Source organism: Chamaea fasciata, unplaced genomic scaffold (assembly GCF_029207755.1).
Source record: "Chamaea fasciata isolate MVZ Bird 193981 ecotype frontalis unplaced genomic scaffold, bChaFas1.0.hap1 SCAF_11, whole genome shotgun sequence".
NCBI lineage: Eukaryota > Metazoa > Chordata > Aves > Passeriformes > Sylviidae > Chamaea > Chamaea fasciata.
The window spans coordinates 23,694,793-23,718,209 of record NW_027094096.1 but is presented as its reverse complement, the minus strand read 5'-3'; the positions used below and the strand labels follow the sequence as shown (position 1 = coordinate 23,718,209).

The window sequence follows — 23,417 nt, the reverse complement described above, 5'->3', positions numbered from 1 at the left end:
AAAGCAAATGGTGAAATTAAAGATAAGAGTTTTGTTAGTGATCATTTCTGCTTCCTATTTCTATCAGGCAACGTCTCATTAAATTCCCATTGGTGAAAAGGCAGCCATCTGTTTCCCCTGATTGTAGCTGTGCCATGTCCACCTGTATCCAATATACTCCTGCTATTGGGACTCCTTGGGGAGATATAAATTTTGCTGTCTGGTTCAGTTTGTCTCTTTCCAATCAATAGATAAACAGGAGTGGAAAGGATTTTATCACTGAAGGGCTTCATGGGAGATTCCTTGGCTTTCATAGAATTCTGTGTGAGTGCTGGCATCCTCCTGGGCATGGATTACTGGGAAAGCATCCGCACCTCTTCAGGTGGGAAGATTTCCATCCCTGTGATGCGGATCTGAGTCTCTTTGAGGTCAGGGTGTCATTGTACTTTGCTGGTAAAAGCTGTTAGGAGATATTTATATGATTTCTGTATCAGTTTGAGTCCCTGTAGATCTGATAAGAGCATGCTGGGGGCCTGTTCAATGCTGGGTTTGCAGCAGTTCCTGCTTTACCTTTGATTTGTCAGCAGGCAGCACTTTCATGGCAGCTCTGTTCAGAATTCAGAATTCAGCTCGACCCATTAGAAACAATAATCGTGCTCAAGCCAGTACAGATAAAACACTGCTAGAAAGGTGTGACTGGATTAATTTCTTTGGGACTGGTTTGTGTATCTTTTATGAGGGTAATTACAGCCTTCCACCTGGATAATGGGAAGCAATTGTGTGTTCAGGCTGGAGGAGGGAAAGGGGGTCAGGGTCAGTGTCAAACCCTGGGTGCTGTTCTTTGCTGCCACAGGCTCCAGGCACAGAGAGCAGGACATCCATTCCCCCATGGATCAGCGGGAATCTGTTTTCTGGGTCCATCCCGAGGTCCTGGCACTGGCCAGGTGTGACCAAATCACAGAATCCCGGGATGGGCTGGGTTGGGAGGGACCTCAAAGATCATCCCGTGGGCAGAGACACCTTCCACTAGCCCAGGTCGCTCCAAGTTCCATCCAAACTGGCCTTGAACCCTTCCAGGGATGGGGCAGCCACAGCTCCTCTGGGCACCCTGTGCCGGGGTCTCCCCACCCTCACAGGGAACAGTTTCTTCTCTATATTTAGCCTGAATCTCCCCTCCTTTAGCTCAAAACAATTGCTCCTCGTCCTGTGGCCACAAGCCCTGAGGAAAAGGCTCTCTCTCGAGCTCTCCTGTTTTTTCTTGGTGGCCAGCATCAAACCCATGTGGATCTGCAAGTTCTGTTTGCCATGAAAGGGGAACTTCCATGGAGCTCATGTGTATGATAAGAATTTTATTTGTTTGTTTTTTTTCTGTAATTTCTGCTCAAGATTGGCTGATTCAGTTAAACTTCGCGTTGCTCCTAGGAGCTGTGGTGGAAAAGCTGTTTGGAAAATGCCAACCACAAGCTGTGCTTCAATCCTCCAAAACCTCTGTGATCCAAACCAGGTGAGAAAGCAACTCATCCCCGGGATTTTGTTGAGAACTCGAGGTGACTGCTGTGTTTTCCTGGGCATATCATATCCTGGGTGCCACTAAATTGCTGATAATTGAGTGCAGAGCGCGGGGGGGATTATTTACAACTCTGTCCTGTCAGAGTGACAAAAAGCAGCCTTGAGGTGCTGCTTGCTCCGCTCAGCTCCACACTTCCAATATTTCCTCAAGGCTATTGCTCCTGTCTGCTGTCACAGACCTACATCAGCATTTCCATACCATTACCTTCGGCGAGGAGCATTCCCTTAATTCCTGCCTTGTTTAGTCCTGGACTATAAATAAAACTAACGGCTCGGGAAAGCGAGCCTTGCAGAGCCCTGCCCCGGAGGCTACTCAAAACCTGAAAATTTCATTGGTTTGACAGTCTTTACAGACGAACATCTAATCTATAATAACCATAATGCCAGCTGGAAATCCATAATTACGGCCCACTCTGAGCTGTGGCACAGCAGATGAGGAATAATGCCGAGCACTCCGCTGGAGGAAGTGCACCCAGAGCGTTTGTCAGGCCATTTTCTCTGTGTGATTCTTATTCTGGCTCCCTCTCCCTTCTCTCCCCACAACTCCCCAGCCAGTATGATGAGAAAATAAATACAGATATTTATGCCCATTTCTGGGAATGCAGTTGTCTCAGCACATACAGCACCCAGGAGGGCTGTAAGAAATAAATTAGTGATCTATGGTGTGGATGTGCCAGGCAGGATGCATGTCTGTTTGACTGCTGCTAAGGAGCTAAATATTTCAGATGAGGAAGGTTTATGGTGCTGTGAATGTCACGGATATGTCAAAGGAACAATAAGCTTGTGGAGCTTTTAGGGGGTTATTCTTCACCCTGCTGCTGGGAGCTGGTGCACAGGGGCTGCCAGTGCTGTGGGTTCTGCACAGAACATCTCCAGAAGTCACAAACACAACACGGAGGTGATGGAAATCTGTAGAATCCTGGAATATCAGAATTCAAGCCAGCGTGGGCAGCAGGTGAGGGAGGGAATTCTGCCCCTGTGCTCAGGTGAGACCCCACCTGCAGAGCTGCCCCAGCCCTGGATCCTGCACAGGAGGGACCTGGAGCTGCTGCAGAGATCCAGAGGAGGCACCACGATGATCCCAGGGATGGAGCAGCTCTGCTGGGAGAGCTGGGATTGTTCAGCCTGGACAGGAGAAGCTTTGGGGTGACCTCAGTGTGGCCTTGCAGGGCCTGAAGGGGTCAACAAGAAAGATGGAGAAGGGTTTTTTACAAGGACATGGAGTGACAGGACAAGGGGGAATGGCTTCACACTGACAAAATAGGTTTAGATGGGATATTGGGAGGTTTATTGGGCAGGAATTGTTCCCTGGCAGGGTGGGCAGGCCCTGGCACAGGGTGCCCAGAGAAGCTGGGGCTGCCCCTGGATCCGTGGAAGTGTCCAAGGCCAGGTTGGACACTGGGGCTTGGAGCAGCCTGGGACAGTGGAAGGTGTCCCTGCTATGGCAGGGATGGAGCTGGATGGGATTTAAATTCCCTTCCCAACTCCTTCCATGGTTCTGTGAATATCCTGAGCTGGAATGGACCTACAGGGATCACAGGATTGGCTGTGCAAACATCCCATCACGTGCCTGGGAGTGTTTCCCAAACCCTCCTTGAATTCTCCATCTCTGGGGCTCCAGAAGGAGCCAGGCCAGTTTACAGGTCCTGTCATCAGGCCACACCTTGCAGCTGGTGTGCAGACAGCTCCTGGGATGTGGAAAGGAGGCAGAGCTGGTGCTGTGCTCGTTGGAGAAGGGCCTGGAAGCCTCCCCTGGCCACCACCTGCCGCCTTGTTTGTGGGGTTTGATCGTCCCTCCCTGAACGGTTCCGCTGAGCTCCCTGATTCATCTCCGGGATCCGAATCTCCTCAGCAGCCTGAAGGGTGGCAGGATTCAGCTCGTTCAAATAAAACCCTGCGAGTGTGCAAATTCTCCTCAAAAGAGCTTGGGATTCATGAAGCAGCTCAGGACAAAAGTGGGGAAATGAGCTGTGGCTTTTTTGTGCTGCCTATTTACAAACACAAGCTCCTTGATAAAAGCTGGGAATATCTCTTGGAGATAAGTGGTGACTAAAAGAGCCCCGTGATCGTGTTTAGAGGACTTGTGGAAGGCACACAATGTCTGAAGATGATTTTAATGAGGGACACCAATTTCAGGGAGCTGTTAGGAGGCTTTTCTTTCTACATGGTGGAAGGAATATTTCACTGACAGGTGTTTTAAACCATTTCCTGTACAATGAGTCAGCTCAATTTGTCCATAATGAATAAAATGAAATTTAGGGATCATTTAGGGGTTATTAATGGCTGTGATATATTAATTATGCAGCAAACTTTAATTGTCTCCTCCTTAAAAAACCAGTTCAATTAGAGTCCTTGGAGTTTTTAATAGAGTGTTGAAATAGTTTTTCAAACAACAAAGCATTAAGTCTCGTTACGGATCCATTTCTCTTTTTATGGGAAATGATTTGACCATAACTGATCCTGACAGGGAATTTAAATAGTCTAAACCCAGCCTGGCAACAAACATTGAATCCTAATGCGTGCAGCCTCCAGCCCACGGAACTGTCCTAAAGCCACTGAGGCTGCACAGGATATTTGTGACAGCACATTCTGGGTTTGCGTGGGATCTTCAGCTGATTTCTGTCTGGACAAAGTGAAATATATTCTCTGTTGTTTCTCCTGGCCATTCTTTGAACCTGCACCATGTATCTGTAAAACAATTTGAAAACATGCAAATTTATTTACTAGGCTCAAAGAAATCTGTCCGTTGGGCTGTTGATTTACAGTTTTTCCCCCTCCCCATCCACATTCAGTTTCACCAGGTACTTTCAGTCCCGTATAGAAAAGTGTTTACAAAGTGAGATTTCCTTTTGAGCACTGTATTCATGAATAGGAAATAAAGGTACAGCTCTGAAAGAAGCTTTTTTTTTTTTTTTTTTTTTTTTTTCTGCTGTAACTCTCTCTCATTTTGCTCTGTGCAGGGAAATGAATCCTTCCAGCAGCCACCTGCAGGATGTATTTCCTGTGGAGGGAATTGATTTGCAGGTTTGTCCCAGGCAATGTTTAAGGAATGACTGGAACAAAGTGGTTGTGCACAGCAGAGTGCAGAATTGCTCAGCCCCGTTTGGTGTTTTTGAGGAGGAATCTGGAGCCAGCTGTGCTCCCCTGGAGGCTGTGCAATCCTGGGATGCTCAGGCTGGAGCTGGGTGCAGGATGGACACTGCTCAGGGCAGTCAGGATCTCCTGATAGAGCAGGCAAGTGAAATGATGGGAAATACAGGTAGAGTGCAAGGAAATCAGCCCACCTATTTTGGTTCCTTATATGACAAAGGGAAATCAATCAGGTTTTACTTGTGGCTTAAATTTTTGGTGGTTTTGTTTGTTTGTTTGTTTGGTTGGTTGGGTTTTTTTGTTTGTTTGGTTTTAGCAAAGGGAAAAATGGAGCAAAGCTTCAAACTCCAGGTCTAAGCTGTTGAGGGAAATCCAGGGATCCCTTTCCTTCCAATGAGTACCTAGCAGGCAGCTCAACAACAACTATTTCCCACTCCCACCCTAATGAGATGAGGAGGAGGAGGAGGAGGAGATCCTCCAGGCCCAAGATTACAAACAGCAAGTGATGGGCCTTGGGAAGTTTCCAAACTCCTCCTGGGTGTTTCTCTCCTGAAAATGTTTTTCCAGTGCTGGCTCCCAGTGAGAAAGTCCCAGCCCCTCTCTCTGTGCAAATCGTGTGGAAGGCTGGAATATCTCAGGAACAACTTCTCCATCTTCAGCAGTAGTTGGGTAGAAAGATGAAATATGAATAAAAAGCAGCTGTGGTCTGGGAGTTATCCTGACTTCTAAGAACAACACTTTTAAGAACCTCTCTGGTAGAAATAAATACTATGGCTCTGCAGATGTCTCAGGGGACAGATGTGCTTTCTTCCTCTCTTTTTCCTTCCAGGAAAAGGATGACAACTGATATATTTATCTGTAGGAGAGTCTGCAGATCTTATTTGAAGACTACAAGAAATTATTCAAGCTTCAAGCAAACATTTCCTCCATTTTTTATTTCTTTTTTGGAGGAAAATCAGCAAATTGAAAATCTTGCTTGTCTTTCACAGGAAGGATGTTGCAAACAACAAGTACAAGAACAAAGGCTGATGAGGATGAAGACAAGAAGAAAAGCAACTCTTTTTTTTTTTTTTAAGAGGAATCTCCTGATTTTTGAGATAAACAAGTATTTTACTCTGAAGTGACTTATACAAGGGGGGTTATGCAGGGGTATGCTTTGACATGTCAAAATTAGGTAAAAAGCCAAAACCAAAAGGATGTTTCTGACCTTTTTTTTTTTTTTTTTGAAGATGATGGAGGACAAGATTTGATGTTAAAAGAAAACACTTAAACTGCCTCCAAATTGAACCATTCATCTGTTAACCTGACAAAAATCAGATTTTAAGTAAATTCTTGCTTTCTCAAGTTTGCTTTCCTCACCCCCCAGTGAGGAAAGCAAACCCATCATGTGACGGGCAATGAGGAAATGGAATTTTCCAGCTCCATCATCTGAATCATCAAAATGAATTAGAATTGAAGGTGATTTTGTTAATTCTTTGTTAATTCTTAAATTTGGGGGGTTAATTCTGTATGGGGTATTTGTTGAAGACTGAGCAGCAGTAAAAACAACATGGAGTGAAAAGCCCTTTTCATACACTTTAAATCTCGAATCAAATTCCAGAACATTCTCCCTTGATTTCACTCCATAAAGCTGTCAGAGATCACACCTGAATTGGGCCCAGCACTGTAGGTTTTACTATTATGGTATGAAAACAGAAAATGGCCAAATAGGTGCATTTTTTTTCCCAAGGAATTGCCATTTTTTGCCTGTTCCCAGCCATGCCAGCCAGGAGCTGAGGTGTGATCCCCTTCTTCCACCTCCCAGCCCAGTGGGGACATTGGCAGAAAGTTTCTTCTCTGAGGTTTTAAGAGTGCCTGGAAGAGAAAGAGCTGAACTTGTTTCACTTTTGGTACAATTTTACCAAAAGCACACGAAGAAGAAACTGGCTTTTGGGTGTGTGCTTGTAAATATTTTACTAGAAAGTGGCCTCGTGAGGGATTCTCTCTTTTGTTTGGAGCCAGATTCCTCAGAAATAGTGCTTTTAGTAAAAACTGCTTTGGGATCCCATCACCATGTCCTACTTTCCAGCTCTGCAGCAATGTGAGGTATTTCTCAGAGCATGTGCTTTTTTTGGACACATTTACGGTAATGCAGAAACCCCTAGACCAGTTGCTAATTTTTTCCATAATTAAAATTTCATTAAAAAAAGATGATTAGAAGCCTTATTATGTAAGTTGGATTTCTGGCTGACTTGCTAAACATCTTGTATTTGTACGAGTAGGCCGTGTCACATCTGATTTGCAGATTGCTCTTTACCTGGTCTGAGGCTCTCCAAAACGGTGAAGAAACTTTCTCCTGGATTTAAAAGCTTCTTGGTGTGATGGATGCCTTAAGTTTGAGCTTTCATGTGTTTCAGGTCCTGTGCTGCCCAGGGGTGCAGCTCTGAGCTCACAGTCAGTGTCACTCAGCTCTGCACACAGCAGGGACACAAAACAAATCCTTCTCCTGCTGCACACCAAGGACAACTCTCAGCCCCAAAAGCACAAACAAGGGTGATTGAACAGAGAAAACAAGAAGGATGGGACCTCAGAACACAAAGCTGTAACTGGACAAATAAATCCCAATATGCAAATGGGCCAAAACTTATAAAAATGTGAGACCTCGTGACCGTTTGTCTATTCTGTGATCATTTTGGGTCCCCCTTGGGTGTAGCCCTGGCCAGGCTCTTGTCCTGCCCAAGGTGGATCCTCAAAGGCCTTTTAATAAATCTCTACTTTATTCTCCAGCTCTGTCCAGTCTCTGTTCCAGCTCAGCCTTCCCAAGGCATCATGATCTTAAATTGCGGCAAGGGGATTTGTTGCTTGTGTTTGATGGAAGCTGCACAGCTGTATGTCCCATCCCTCCATCCTCCTGTGGAAGCAGGGGCTGCCTCCGAGGGGGGAAGCAGCTTCTTGTACAGAGAAACTGTGGATGCTCCATCCCTGGAAGTGTCCAAAGCCAGGCTGGACAGGGCTTGGAACAACCTGGGATGGTGGAATGAGATGAGTTTTAAAGTCCTTTTCCAACCCAAAACCATTCCATGACTCTCCTCCTTGGCTGGCAGGCAAGAAATTCTGCCACCTTTCCTCAAGGTCTCCTCCAAGCCAGATTTCCAGATGTCTATAATTATATCAATATTTTAAATAAATGTATAAACTGTGCATGGATGAAAAATCTGCCCCCAAATGCTCTGCAAATACAGATGGACCTCGCAGTTTAAAGCTCAGGAAAACACCGAAGGTGACAGCAAGAGCTAAACGCAGACAAGGGCAGGCTCAGGGAGGGAACTGCCCCTGGATCCATCCCCAGGGATCCTCCTCAGCCTGGCCTTGAGGGAGCCATTGCCTTCCTTTCCCTGCCTTTGGGGGCTCCACGAGGGCTGTGACCGACAGGAAACATGGATTTATTTCACCTGACAGTCCCACAATGGATTTCACAGCATTTCTGCTTCTGCTGCGGGATCAAACCAAATCCCAGCTGAGCCTTGGTGCCGTCGTTTCCAAATATCTCAGCAACAAATAGTGTGTTGCAGCTGAATTTTTCTCAGGGCGGAATTGTTTGCACAAAACAAAGCAGTAATTAACGCTATTAATTATCTTCAAGAGGCTGGCCTGGTTTCCCAGCGCTTACCTGTGTTCATCTTAGTTAAGAAGAATCCCACCAGAGCAGGCAGTCTGGGCTTTTTAACAGAAAAGGGGAAGCTGGTTTTCGGAAAGACCTGGCATATTTTATTTCCCCTAAAAGGTAAAAAGGAGGGAAAACAAACCCCAAACAAAAAAATGTTTTTATTCTATTTAGAGTTTCTGAACATTTTTTGCCTGTAACTACATTATCTGCCCGGTAGAGCAGCGTTATAAAGATGAGATGAGAAAAGTTGACTTACAGAAGCACAATTCCCTTTGGTTTTCTGGCAAACCTGGATTTGAAGGGTGTGCTTAGGTCACTGAGTGTTGGAGCCCTGGAGGAGACTGATGGCACGAACGAGTCTGACTTTGTTCCTCTCCCTGAGAAATACTTTCGGGAAAAGCCAGCGGAGCAGTGCTGGGAAAAATCCGTGTCCTCCCAGGCTGCAGGAAAATAAAGAGACCTTCATTATATTCTCATTACTCCAGCTCTCAGTGCAGGAAGACAAAAAAAATGTAAAGGTCACTAGCTTTTACCATCTGTGCTAAAATGAGATGAAGGTAATAGAGAACTCCAAGATTTATTGCTTAGCAGCTGATTTGAGGCTTCAAGTAAGTGGTGAGACTCTTAATCCTATCTCAACACTTCCTTATTTTGTAAAGGCATGTTCCAGAACCCCCCGAATGTGACGGGAACATCAGAACTTCCTTCATCCGGCACTGGATCAGACTTCACAGGTTAATTGAAAACACGAGTCTGAAATACTGGCTCCTGAATGGGTTTGATGGAAGAAAAAGGATTTTAATTTGTGAAATACATGGGAGTATGAGAGGAAAATTACATTTGGGGATTGCACCAGGTGATTTCTGTTTAATAAGATGAGAGACTTCCCTCGGTCCATTTGGAAACCACTTGACAGGGTCTGTGCAGCTGCTTAATTGGATGCATTAAAGCAGCTGACTGCTGCATTCATCAGTGTCCTTGCAGCCTCCAGGAGCTTTCCTGATGGCTTTGGAATTTTGCTTGGCACTTCCTAGTCCTTAGAAAAGCTCCTCTCCAGCCCTGCCAGCTCCCAGCCTGCCCGTGGTGGGAAGGATGGAGGATGCTGGCACATCCATCCCGGCAGGCTGGAGGGCTGAGGTGACCACGGGCTGGAGATCCCAGGATCGGGAATTTGGAGGGGAGAATTTGGAGCTTTGCTGTGGGACACGTTCACTTTGGCCGAGATGGATTTCAAAGGTCGATAGCTCAGCTCCCTGAAAGAAATGAGGTGAAAGAACCTGATTGTGTTGGACACTTTGCAGCTGACTCAGCAAGGCCAAGTGTGCAAGCTCTAAATTAAATACCTTGAGGCTGATTTAATTGTCACATGAGCTGTGAATTTTTAACCAGGTGCCTGTTTCTATCTGACCAAGGGATGTTATTTCTCTGTAAGGATGATAGCAGCAACGCTCTCTCTGCTTTTCTGTGGAAGGCCACGTGTAAACACCGTGTCATTTTTATGCAGACTATTCCAGCGTTTCAGACCTTCCTCACTAATTCAGTTTTAATTGTCCAAACCTCACCCTCATCAAGCAAAAGAAAAATCGCTCTGGCACTTCCAGGTTACCATGAGTTGCTCAAAATGAGAGATAAATGAGGGATAAAGCCATTAAAATCATGTGGGCAGTGCAATTTTAAAAGCCAGACTCGAGTGGAGCGTGATGGTTGTGTGTGAATATCCCCATTACCAAAGTAAATAAGCCCAGCTGTTGGCAAATTTGAATTTCAGTTCTAGATGGCCTTGGCTTCCCCGTGACCTCTACAGAGAGGGAACAGCTGGATTGTTCACACAAATCCCTGCCAGTTTTTATCTGAAAGTCTTGCGGCCCGGGTCCTGCCCTCAGCATGCTGAATGTGGAGTTTTTCCCTGCTCTGGCAGTGCTGCAGATGTGGGCACAGGGAGCTGATTTGCCGTTTGAGGCTCTGAACCATCGCTCATTAAAGCCACTCCGCTGCCTTTAGGATCAGGGGAGCAGTGAATCTGCATCAGATTCTTTTCTGCTGCCAATTTTAACAACTCCCAGTCAAAAGTTTTCTCATTTAAGGGTGTGTTTAAATGGCTATCTTGTATCTGAAATTAAATATTAAGCCCTGGTAATGTATTAATTAGCTTTTTTTTTTTTTTTTTTTTTTTTTTTTTTTTTTTTTTAGTTTAGTTTAGTTTAATGTACTTTTTAATTAGCTGAAGCCAGGAACACAGTTTACACATTTAAAATCCTAATCCTTTAAATCATTGCAACTTTCGTCCTAAACTTCCGGAAATCGATAGATGAAGTCCTGTGGCTTTCCCAAGAGCTAAATGCCTGTAATTACAGCTGGAAGGCGAGATCCCAGAGCGTGGACAGAAACTTGTCTGGGATGTTTTGCTGGCTGCTTCTTCCCTCAGCACTCAGGGCATGCTTTCCTGCCTGGCCAGTAACGAGCAGGGCTCCAGGAGGGCTGTGTGCTTTTGATTTGATTTTATTTAATGCTCTCTGCAGTGATAACGATCACTCGGGCATCAAACCCAGCCTTCGCCTCCTGCTTTGCTGGCTTGTTAAATGCAACCGCACTCTCAGCTGAAGTGGCTGCAGCAATTTTAGATCTGTGCCCGCTCTGTGCTCATCATCTCGTTAGCGATACCCGAGTGTGCGAAATTCCCAGCGAGGCAACTCCTGGGGCTCCTTCCCCAGAGAAAGCAGCACAGCCCTCCCTCCCACGCTGCTCCCGAGATCCTAGCAGGTGTCACAGGAACAGCTCAGTGAGGATCATTTATTCTTGCTCATGAATTAGTCTGGCTCTAGCACCAGGGATTGCTGCACGTGAGGAGAAGGAATCTTGCCCGGGACTGGAGGAATCCTTGGAGATCATCCTGCTGTATCCATGTAAATAAATGGCTGCAGGCTAAACCTGCTCAGTCATGCAGGCCTTCAGGGAACAGTTTCAGAGCTCTTGTTTCAGTGGAGGATAATTAGATTTTTTTTTTTTCAGTCCTTAATAGCAGGATTGGAGTGCTAATAAATAAAAGGAATGGAGACTTGGAGGAGGGGGCGGGAACCCAGTGCAGACTCCCTAAACTGAGGAGGGGATTAATTTTCCCCTGTGCAAAAGTGCAAAGCAAAGTTCTGCTCGATACAGGGGAGATTTTGGAAGGGATAGCACATGCAGGGTGGGAAGCCTCTCCCTTTGGATGTCTCAGGATCTGCAGCTGATTTTCAGCCTGAAGGTTTAAGTGGGGAAGAAATAACATCAAATCAGCAGTTACAAAAGCACTGATGAAGGCACATTGCCGGGGGTTTCTCCCTTGACATGGACTGGTTTGATCCTGGTGCCCAAAGGGCTCTGGCTGAAGGTTGCCCAGGAATGGGGCATCCCCAAGGAAGGGCTGTTCCTCATCCATCCAACCTCTCCTGTTCCTCATCCATCCATCCATCCATCCAGCTTCTCCTGTTCCTCATCGATCCAACCTCTCCTGTTCCTCATCCATCCATCCAGCCTCTCCTGTTCCTCATCCATCCATTCAGCCTCTCTGCATTCCTGTTCTGTAGGAATTCTGCTCCCTGAGATCTGCACCATTCCAGGTCTAATGGTCAACATGGGGGTGGTTCTCTATTGACCATGATGACCCTAAAGGCATTTTCCAGCCTTAACAATTCCAGGATTCCATTCCATCAGATTTGCTATACCTGGCCAATGAATTCAAAAGGGTGTGAGGCAAATATGTGGCACTTAGGGCTGAACAAGTCTCAGTTCCCTAACTGGAAGAAAAATCCTCCGAAATCTAAACCTGTCAGTAGAAGTGGAAGCAGAAAATCCAGTGTTTTTCTTGGAGTAGAGCAGTGCTTGAGCTCTGCCTCTCTCATTTTTAAAGTTCTTCCTGCAGCCTGGTTTTCACAGTGCACCTCACCAAATGTTCCCCTGGTTTTGATGTGGAATTCACTCCTGTTTTGTAGCCTTGAAAGCAATCTTTGATGAGAAGAGCCTGTTCCCCAAAGAAATTCATGATCCTGAACAAAACAAGCGAAGCAACTCTGTCAGTGAGTGCAGAGGAAAAATAAAAAGAAAATAAGCAGCAAGCAAAGCTGGCAGAAAAATAAACCTCCTCTTCCAAAGGAAGGTGTGTACACAGAATGCAGATCCAATTGTCTTTGCTGTGCGCCATTAGTTTTTTTCAAATGCTTTCCCCTTTTTCTTAGGAGCAAAGTTTTCAGCCATTACTTGGGATCTCATCCTTACACAACCCTTAGGTCCTAACTAGGGTTGTCTCTCCAGCTTGTCCTGGGTTTTTCAGCAAAGGAACCCAAATCAGGGAGTTCACTTTTATATTTTTTCTTTCCTTGCTGTTTGAGAAACTTCCCTGATTGGAATCCTGCTGAAGTTCCCAGGCATTTTGGTGTTCTTGGAATGTTTTAAACCCCTGAGCAGTCAAGTCCTCATCTGATTTAAACCAAAGAGTGAAGTTACTTGTCAGTTTTTCACTTCCAAATTTAAGATCTCCTCTGAGTTTCCTGTTCTAACGCTAAAAAACAAACACAAGTGTGAGCTCAGAGAAGAACCTGATGTTTGCAGGGATTTTCTTCCCAGGATTGTTCTGTCCCCAAGGTTTGATATCATTAATTCAGAGTAAGGAAGCGCTGACCCCCAGCCTGGTCTCCCACTCGTACCAACCCATCCCCGTGCATCGGGGAAGCCACATGCAAATGGAATTAGCTGCTGAGCTGGATGCTTGATTGCATTAGGTGGTGTCAAAACATTAATCATGGCAATCATGGAGCTTTTCAACTAAAAAAAAAGGAAAAAAATATTTTGTGTGTCTTTGAATATGAAAAATCCCCCACTATTCTGGCACTGTTTTACTCTAATTTCCTCTTTGAAGGGCAAGAAATCTCTAAATCTCTGTAGACAACCTCATTTCCTCCATTTTCCAGCTTAATACCTGTTCTGGATAAATTTGGGGCAAGTAATTGAGGATTCAGTGCTTGCCTAAACTGACAGAAATGTTTTAAGAGGTACTTTCTCTAAAAAACTCCAGCTTTAATTCTTTCTCTGCCAAGAACTTTGCTATTCATTAAGGAGCAAGGTCAGATTGCAGGAAGAAAACAATGAGCTCCTTTCCTACCTCAGAGGCAGCTTTTGCTCAGGAGATGCTGCTCCCTGCAGTATCTGGTTGAGTGTTTGTCATCTCATTTCTCCTGGAAAATATTTTCTCACTAGAAAATGGGCTTTATTCAAAGCAATTTACATATCTTACTGCAATAGTTACTATATTGGCTCATCCTCAAGTTTAAGTCAATCTGCAAAATATCCTCTTGTAGAATAATTTGCATGTGTAATTTGCCAGACCAAAACCTGCAGAGCTTTGAGTCACGCTGAATTCAGGAGGACTATTCAGGTTTACATCTGCTTTTGAAAAAATAAATCCTAAGTGCAGAGTTGTTTACAAGGTCAAAGCCTGTTTTTTCTCCCAGTATCATGTAAATTTCAGAGCAAATGAAATCTCCTCCTGCAAGAACATATTTGCAGAGTAAGGGGATGATGGGTAATGTCAAATATGTGTTCATTCATTCAGAGCCATTTTAGCATCAGTGCCATGGCTATGAGAGCCATGGAATCATGGAATGGTTTAGATTGAAAGGGATCCTTGAGCCCATCTCATTCCAAACCCCTGCCATGGGCAGGGACACCTTCCCCTGTCCCAGGCTGCTCCAAGCCCTGTCCAGCCTGGCCTTGGACGCTCCCAGGCATGGGGAGTTCATATGAAGCAAGGCAAGCTGAGGAGAATTAATTAATTAAGCCAAAGACGGGAAGAATAGAACTTGAAAGTACTTTTGTTCTTTTTCCCAGAGCTGCACCTTATCTCTTCTGTCTGTATTTTCTCTGATAATTTTTTACAGCTCTCCTGTGTTATTGCCTTAACGACTTTAGGACCTCAATTACACGCAGAGTAGATGCTTGATGCTTTCTAAGTGGTGAAAAATTATCCTTGCTCTGAGAAACTCTTAACTCTGAGCCACATAATTAAAACAATCCGAGGGCACAGGGAAGGGAAACAAGCAGTTCCTGCCCCTCCAGGAGTGTAACTGGGGTGGCAGAGGCAGCAGCAGGGGCTGAGCCGCAGGGTGGGAGCACAGGGGCTTTGGCTGAGCTCTGTGGGGTCACAGGAGGCAGCGATGGTTGTGCTGGAGGTGACACAAAGATCTCTCTGCCGCTGCTGCAGGAGCACAGGGACCCTCCCTTCTGACTGCCTGACGCTCGCACTGAACCTTCTCCTCTTCACATCAGTTAAACTTAATTTCAGACCTGAGGAGTTTCAGGCAGAGGCCAATTTTTAGGGGCTGATCTGCTGCAGTGATGGCCTTTCGTGCCTGGCAGGAATGGAAAGCCATGGTTGCACACCTGCCCCAGACCAGCTGTGCAGGGCTGAGGTGCAAATGGGACACAGCTCTGCTCAGCCCTGGGACTTAGGCTTGATCAGATCTGTCCTCAGGGTCCAAAATTAAACCTTTATTCTCTTGAAGAAAGAAAATTCCCACCCTCCCACAACTTCTAGTCTGAGGAGACGGCAATATATTGCACTTTAAACCAGTGCCACCTTTATGCACAGAAAAGCTTTTTTTGCTCAATTTCAGAAGTTTCTAACCCATTATTTATGGCACGCTCTTCCTTTAAAGCTCGAGCAGGCTCAGATTTAAAATAGGCAGAGTGACAATGAATGTTTGCAAGAAGGCCACAAATAATGTTTTTGTACAGACCCAGAGCTCACAGGCTGGGTCATCCATCACCGAGTCACACCGAGCTTGTCGTGCCTCCCGCAAGTGACAACAGCCTTATCTCCAGCCCATCCAGATTAAAAGCTTTCTAGATGTTCTATCATATATTTCCAGTGCTTTTAATGTCACAGTATTTCTCTGGTTTAGATTAGATTGCTTTTAGCCTAAAGCTGTTTTGTTCACGTTCAGCTGGTGATGGAGTGAGGGATGGGTTTGCATTTGCAGGGTAAAGGCTGGGCTGAGGCACAGCCCTCTGCTGACTAAGGGGGATTTCACAGGCTGCTGCTGACTTCTTTTCCTACATTAAGGGAGGAAAAGGGCACAGGACAGAGCAATTCCTTGTGGGAGCCACTCAGGACAAGATTATCACAAACCCTATGTAATGTATTAGTTACAAATGCAGAGCCCTGAACTCTGTTACAGAAGAGGTTGCAAGGTAAACAAAAATGTCAGGTAAATTGAGACAGAAATGAGCATTTCTTAAGGTCTCGTAATCCCATTAAACTGAAACCTTGTTCCCTCCATTAATTTCTTCCAAAGGCAGCCCTGACAGCCCAGCGTTTGCTGCTCGCCTGTTGTGGCCCCTGGTGCATTAATCAAATTGTTTTTCATGTTAGGCTTATCTGTGTCCTTGTTTTAGACTTTATTTTTCAAGGCAAACCTGCTTTGACACCCACCAGTGGAGAGGTGTGACGCTGTTCTCCAGGTAGTTGTGCCTGTTCATCCTTTCCAAGGCTTTGGGGAGCAGTTAATGTTGTCAGTGATAGGGATTCACACGGGACAGCGTTGCAGCAGCAGCAGCTAGAGACAGCCATTAACAGAGGAAAGTTAAATATTTTAAGTGGTGTTTGGTATTCCCAGCGCCTAAATCTGGGTTACTTTTGCTTGAGCTTTAGGAGAAGGCAGAGCTGTGTGTGGGCCTCAGTTCTTTCCCACAAGACCACCGAGTTCCTGATTGATCTCGACAGAAACTTTGGAAAACTTGTTTGAATTCAAAATATATTTATCTCTGAAACTTAATGTGCTTGGGCACTGATCCAAAGTCCATTAAAGCAAATCGAAGAGTCCCATTGGTTTTATTCCTTTTCAGCTGCTGCCTTTAGGACAGTGCAGGTGATAAACAGCAGGATGGATTTGGGGCAGGATTCTCCCAAGAGCTGCTGAGATGCTTTTAAAATCCCCTTTTCAGCTCCCTGATGTGATTGACGTTTATACTCTGGGTTAAGGCATTACAGAGATCCTGTTTCTTTGTATCCTGCTTGTCCAGCAATAAATAAGATCCCCATGAAAGAAAATAAATATGTTGTGGCAGTTCTTTGAGTGGAAGAGAAGGGGGTGTGGGTGTTGGTGATCCTTTTGAAGTGGAATTCAAAGTCAATATCTGAATGCCTTTCTGAAGGAAAGTTTGACTTGGCTTTCCAAGGATCAGCAAAAAAGAAAAAAAAAAGAAAATTCTTATTCTTTTAAATGTTTGCCAGGATTTTCAGTCATCTTGACTCAGAAATTCTGAAGGGGAGCACTACACAGTTGAAAGTCCAGGTTTGTATTTACCATGACAGCCACTCTCTACTTGCTATGGAGTGTTTCTCAAGAGTATTTCTCAATAATTGAAATAATTGAAATAATGTATGGGCTTGGTTGTGTGTGTAAAGAGTGATACAACATTTGTGGATATAACATCTGCTGCTCAGATCAGGGAAATGAGACAATCACTGAATTCGTTTCTCAGGAGGAAAGAAACTCTTATTGCGTCCTTGAGTGGGGTATTTAAAGGAATGTGTTCCTTAAGCCGAATAATACTGATAAGAAAGCCCTAAATGTGAATTTTAACTTTCCTTGACATGGATTTTTGTGGGATTAGATCTGGCACCCATTCAGAAACAGAAGTTTTCATTAGAAGGCAGATTTACACCCAGTCCTGCTCCGGGTCAGAGAGAACCCTCCCAAAAGATGTAGGCAACTTCCTTCCATGAGGAAAGACACGGAGCAATAAAACTTCAGAAAAGTCAGTAGTTTTATCTAATTTTCCCAGGCAAGAGCAGTACTTTGAAGATAAATCACTTCCCTGGTTCCAATAATTTAATTGGTTTCAATCATCTGGCAGGGAAAAGGTGCAATAAACAGTGTGATGATGCCAAGTGTGTGATAGCAGAGCTCTGCTTTCACTGGTACTGGGATGTCCCTGCTGGGCACTGGCTCTGTCCCTGCGCTGCCAGTGCTGGATCCCCATGGGGCTCTTCATCCCCCTTGGTGCTGCTCCAGTGCTCCAAGTGGGGCATTGGGGACAAAGGACAAGCACCTAAAAACAGCTTTGAGGTGATGGTGAGTATCTCCTGTCCTGCTGCTGCCTGTTCTCTGGGAGGGATTTCCTGCTACTGCCATAAATTGCAGCAGATTATTATTTTAAATTGTTTTGTTTCACATGGTAACAACTACAAATCAATGTAGAAAATAACACCAAAAAGGGGGTTGGCTCTTCCTGCAGACCACCAGTGATGGGATGAGAGAAAATGACCTCGAGCAGCAGCGGAGGGTCAGGATGGACATCAGGAGGAATTTCTTCATGGAAAGGGTGGTCAAGCATTGGAAGGCAGGAGTTCAATTCCAGCCTGCACAGGGAACTCCCCTGAGCATCCCAAACCAAGCTGGTCCCCAGGGACAGTGTTCTGTGGCCAGGCATGAGCAGGGAGGGGAGGATCTGAACCCAAGGCTGCTGTGTGTACAGACTGTGCCCACGAGCTCCTCACTAAAATTCCTGGGAGGATTTGTTCCTACCACAAGAGGTTCCTGCTGTCAGATTCTGGCCCCATGTCAGAAATTTGCTGTAGCTCCATTTTCTTCTCAGCCTTCCCTAAAGAGTGTTCTCTGCTGGCTTGTGTCAGCCAAGTAAGGCAGGCAGTGAAAGATTAAAAAATTACTTCAAAAGGCAATCCTATGGTTTTTGATAATGCTTTTTCAATGTGTGCAACCTGTATGGAACAGATGAATTCATGTTTTAAAAGCAGGACTACTTCCATCTCAGAAGGGAATCTTAGAAAGGCAATAAATCTGTTTTAATTTGTTTTATCATTCTAATGCAATCTTAACAGGTACAGTCACAGATTTGCACTTGGAATAAAAAGTATTCAGCACATTGAATGCTCCTTTGAACTGTTTCCTAACACAGCCCTTCCTAAACTTGCAAAAAAAAAAAAATTATCTTACCAAGGGACCACTTGGCTTTTCTCAAGTATTGATTGTGCAAAGGTCTATGATGCAAGCCTGGTCAGTCTGGCAGGTGATTTGTAGCTGTTGCATTAGAAATATTTGAACAAACGAGGTGCAGGAAGCAGCAGGGCTGTGAGTGCTGCCAGGTGTCCCTGGCACGGAGGGCTCTCCGCAGGCTGCCTGTTGTACAAGATGGTCTGAGCAGAGCACTCCCTGCAGGGGGCCAAAAACACCGAATGAATTCATCCTGGAAAGGCTGAATCCTGGAAAGGTGAAAAGGAGTCTCAGAAGAGTGGAGGAAGATGAGCAGGCAGCTGAAGAGAGGGGAAAATAAGCTGTGATGAACTGAACTGCTGATGGAGTGGCACAAAGCAGCTTCGCTGTAATGCTGGGGACATCAGTGGGAGTGCTCTGGAACTGCAGCTGCCTCGGGCTTCACAAATAAAAAATTAGAATCAAATAGCTGAAGATTTCTAAACAGGAGTGTTCTCAGTAAAAACAGCCAAACGTGCAAGTGGTGTAAAAACCCCACCTGTGTCTCCAGCATGCTGCTCCCACTGATCCTGCCCCTCTGCTCAGGTGAGACCCCACCTGCAGAGCTGCCTCCAGCTCTGGGGCCCAGCACAGAGAAGAGGCACCGGGATGATCAGAGGGATGAGCAGCTCTGCTCTCAGGCTGCAAGAATTGGGACTGTTCAGCCTGGAGAGGAGAAAGCTTTGAGGTGACTTTATCACAGCCTTTCAATATCTGAAAGGAGCTAAGAGAAGAGATGGAAAAGGACAGTTTCCAAGGGCCTGGAGTGATAGGACCAGGGGGAATGGCTTCCCACTGACAGAGAGCAGGGTTAGATTGGATATTAGGGAAAAATTCTTCCCTGTGAGGATGATGAGGCCCTGGCTCAGAGAAGCTGTGGCTGCCCCATCCCTGCAGGTGTCCCAGGCCAGGCCGGGTGGAGCTTGGAGCACTCTGGGCTAGTGGAAGGTGTCCCTGCCCATGTCAGGGGTGGAGCTGTACTATCTTTGATATCCCAAACCAAACTATTTTGGGATTCTGTGAACATTTCAGCTCCTGACATCAATTTATTAGAGAACCACAAGATCTCCCTGGCACACCATCTTTAAATTGCTTTTTTTTTCCATGTGTTGCTTTGGAAATGACTTTCATTGGGTATTACCCTTTGAAGAAACTCATCAGGTTAACAGACAGATTTGCCATGCTTCTGCTGAGCTGGGTTTTAATTTTTTTGAGTGGTCCCTGAGCCTGTTTGTGATGGTGAGTGCATCGTAGGGGTGGGAGGAATTCGGCCATAAATCACTGCACAAGTCTGAGCTGCAGGAGGATGGATTAGGTCTTAATTCTGAAAGGGGTGGCTTCGTTTTATTTCCCACTCTACTTCTGCAGGGTCGATAGTGGCCTCAGCAGCCATCAGGTTGTGTTTACGGGAGGGCTCTGGGCGGGGGGGAAGCATTTGGACATCACCAGGTCTGCCTTTCTGGCTGCTCATCTTGAGGGTCACATCTTGGGGAATTTCATTTGGGGGTTTCTGGGATGCAGGCAGAGAGGAAAAAAACAAAAAAGTGGGAGGAAGAGGAAAGGAGAAAAAAAGAGAGGTTTTCTCTCATGTTCTTTTCACACACTCTTGTCTTTCACTCTGTTCTCTATCCCCCTGCTGAGGTTTGCCACAGAATGACAAGGCAGCCTCCGTGGTGTGAACCTGACAGGAATGCTGCCAGTTTTCACAGACATCTAATTTCCTTCCCCATCACCTCCCCAAAGCTGCTTCTAACGGGCTGTTTGGGAGGGGAGAGCGTTATTGATCCCTCTCAACTTTGTGTTTCATTAAAACAGAGCTCTGGGCACGGAGCCAGCCCTCAGCTCAGCCCTGCTCTCCACAGCAGCCGTGCCAGGAGCTCCAGGGAACTCTTGGATGCGTTTTGGGGATGGATAATGACCCCACCACGCAGATACTTCATGTTCCCTCACATGCAGGTGATGATACCAGCAGTGGTTTTTTTTGGGGGGTGAGCAATTCTCCCTGCTCCAGCTGCCTCTGTCTGACACATCATTTAAAAAAAAAAAAAAACCAACAGAAAGTTTACATTTAGTCTTGCCAATGTCCTCCACCTTCAAGAGGGATTCATCGGGAAGGGATGGTATTTCCATAGCAACAAGGGATATTTTTTTTTTTCCAGAAAACTGGTGAATTTCCAAGGCACAAAAGCTTGTTCAGAGCCCAGAAGTACCTGGATGGAAAACAAAACAGATGGTAAATCCTCTACAGTTTGTTTTTTTTGGTTTTGTTTTTTCCCAGAATATTTTTTTTTTGCCAGTTATTCTCCACTTTCCCCCGTGTCCTAAATATTTGCTTTGCAATGAATTTCTGACCCGTGATGGATTCAAGGCACTGCCCAGTGGAATTGGAAGTCAGCAGCACCACGGTCTGTTCACACCAACAGCTGATCTGGAAGGGACTGGCACTCCAAGCTGCTCAGAAAACATCAGGGATTTTCTTTCGATTCCCAACCCTCAGAAACATGTCTTAATATTGTCATGCAGAATGATGTTTTATAAAGCTTGGGGAATTGAGATATTGGGAATTCACCAAGAAAATGTCCCTGTCTTGGAAAAATGCTCTAAGGATGGACCTGGCCATGCTGTAACCTGATTTTTTTTTTTTCCCAGAGAAAATTTCCAGAGAAATTTCCCAGAGAACAGGAACTGGTATTTTAATATAAATGGGGGTTTTCCACATTTATCGAATGTTATTGATAAATTATTTTGTTATGTTTTTGATAATACAGTAATAAAGGTTATTGATAGTTATTGCCTTCATCATCATCAATTCCTGGGCAAACCTTTTTGCCTCTATTCGAGCCATTTTTCTCCCAGTCATGGGAATTATCAGATTTTGCAACGGTCCCAAAAAGAGGAGGAGCTCAGCTTAAGCTTAAGCCAAACTCTTCAGCTGTGAGACAAAGGAATTACAGTCCAACTGAGCCTGGCTTAATGAAGTTTGGGACGAAGAAGAGAAAAAAGTCTGAAGTAATATATATTTTCCAATTTTACTTCATTCCATTATCTTTTGTTGTTTGTCAGCATACAAATACAAGGCTTGACAAAGAAATTGCAAGGATGTCCATGGTTGTTTCTCGTAATTTAATTAAATTTCAAGGAATTGGAAGAACCTCCAACTCCAGAACACCCAGGACTGCTGGGCCCTGACAGTTGTCTCCATTTTTGTGTTACACCTTGGAAATGTAAATTTTGCCTTTAAGTTAATTTCTGTTTCGTTTTCAGGTCCTTAATCTGCTTTCCAACTTGTTTTAAAACCGAAGAATGATTTATTACATCCAGCAAGGATGTTAGGAGGGAATTGGAGGTAATTGAACTTTATTTTTATGATGGAGTTTGCCAGTCTCAAATTTTCGTTTGTAACCAGCACATTTTCAGTTGTGAACCTCTTTTCTTGAGCATCTCCACTGTCACTTAGATGTCCATTATTTTAAGCCATTTTATGCTTTCCATTTGCCAAAAGGGTGCTGAGAGGAGACAGAAAATTCCCCACATCCTTCCACACTAGCAGTACTGAAAAAGTGCCAATAATAATAATAATAATAATAATAGTAATAATAATAATAATAATAATAATAATAATAATAATAAATCTGCTGTTTTCTGATGTGAAATCTGAACTATTTCTTAAATTATGGGTTTGAATAAATGGAAGAGAAGAGAAGAGAAGAGAAGAGAAGAGAAAAGAGAAGAGAAGAGAAGAGAAGAGAAGAGAAGAGAAGAGAAGAGAAGAGAAGAGAAGAGAAGAGAAGAGAAGAGAAGAGAAGAGAAGAAGAAAAGAAAAGAAAAGAAAAGAAAAGAAAAGAAAAGAAAAGAAAAGAAAAGAAAAGAAAAGAAAAGAAAAGAAAAGAAAAGAAAAGAAAAGAAAAGAAAAGAAAAGAAAAGAAAAGAAAAGAAAAGAAAAGAAAAGAAAAGAAAAGGAGAAGATTTCCTGCTTTTACTGTTTTTATTAGGGTCTTCAGAGATGAATTATGGAAAGCCTTGGGTAAGGAAAAGCATTTAGAGAGTGCTGTGGTAGTTGGACTGTAATATCCATGATGTGTTTAGATTTTTCTTGTTCAAACAAATAGTAAGTGTAGGTAAGGTCAGCTTAATTGATAAGAAAAATGAAATTGTTAATGTGCTGTGACATTCCCTATCACTGTGGTATTTTCTAATGCCAAGGCCATTTAGCAAGTGATGAAAACCCAAAGTTCACAGTAATGATTAGCATTAAATAAATTCCCCTTTCCTTTGACTATGTAGGGCCCATGTTTTTTTGGGAGTGCTGAAAAGGATCACTGGGTTTAAGAAATATTAAGCTTATAAGGTCTAATTTCTGAAATTAAAACCTCATTATTAATAGTTAAGTACAGTTTTCATTATTCATTAAGTGGTAAAAAAGATGAGAAATTTAAATGTCAGAATAAGAATTCTGTTTCTGTAGCAGCTTGGTTTTGGCCATGCAATAATTGTCTGCTCCTCTTATTGCAGCTCTCATGGAGATGCATTTGAAATCCATATTGATTAATTCATGCATGCTGTGACTTGGTATCTAATTCTTTCCTTCGTCAGCTTGCTGGAACTGGAAGAAAATATCTGATCTTATTCCTCTGCTGGAATGATTTTTACATGAATTTTTAACAGCGAGACCTTCACTTGTATTTCCTTGCAGGACCAATGTTTCAGTCTCTAACTCTGGCATGCCAGCAGAGATGATTAATTTCTATTGCTTTTCGGGACAATAAAAAGGACTCCAGTGAAGCTTTTCTAAATTGGAAGCATTTTCTCCCCTTTTCAGTTTTTGTTCTTAATCCAGCAGCTGGTTTGTATTTGCTTGGTTTTTTTGTTGATTTTTTTCTAGTCACAAGGTGAATCCTTTCCTTCTTTATTTGCAGGATTGTCAGCAACTGCCTGAGGGATATTTCTGCCTGTGCCCGGTAATGACCCAACAACAAGACTACAACATTTGCACTATGAAGGCATTTTTGTTCAAACATTTACCATGCGCTAATTTCCCCTCTAAAATTCTGGTGGAGCCACGAGCAAGAGTGAAATTTGAACAGCCCTTATGTAGCTGTGAGACA

General features: G+C 44.3%; 2 long non-coding RNA genes across 2 annotated transcripts; both read left to right on the top strand.

The window, feature by feature from the left end:
* Window positions 1-231: 231 nt before the first annotated feature.
* Window positions 232-6,994, top strand: LOC136295409 (uncharacterized). Its single transcript, XR_010722659.1, has 3 exons — window positions 232-361; window positions 1,402-1,483; window positions 5,628-6,994. It is a non-coding gene; the product is annotated as an uncharacterized lncRNA (long non-coding RNA).
* An 11,918-nt stretch (window positions 6,995-18,912) lies between these two features.
* Window positions 18,913-21,658, top strand: LOC136295408 (uncharacterized). The gene is made up of 3 exons (XR_010722658.1): window positions 18,913-19,000; window positions 20,472-20,545; window positions 21,577-21,658. It is a non-coding gene; the product is annotated as an uncharacterized lncRNA (long non-coding RNA).
* The last annotated feature ends 1,759 nt before the right edge of the window (window positions 21,659-23,417 follow it).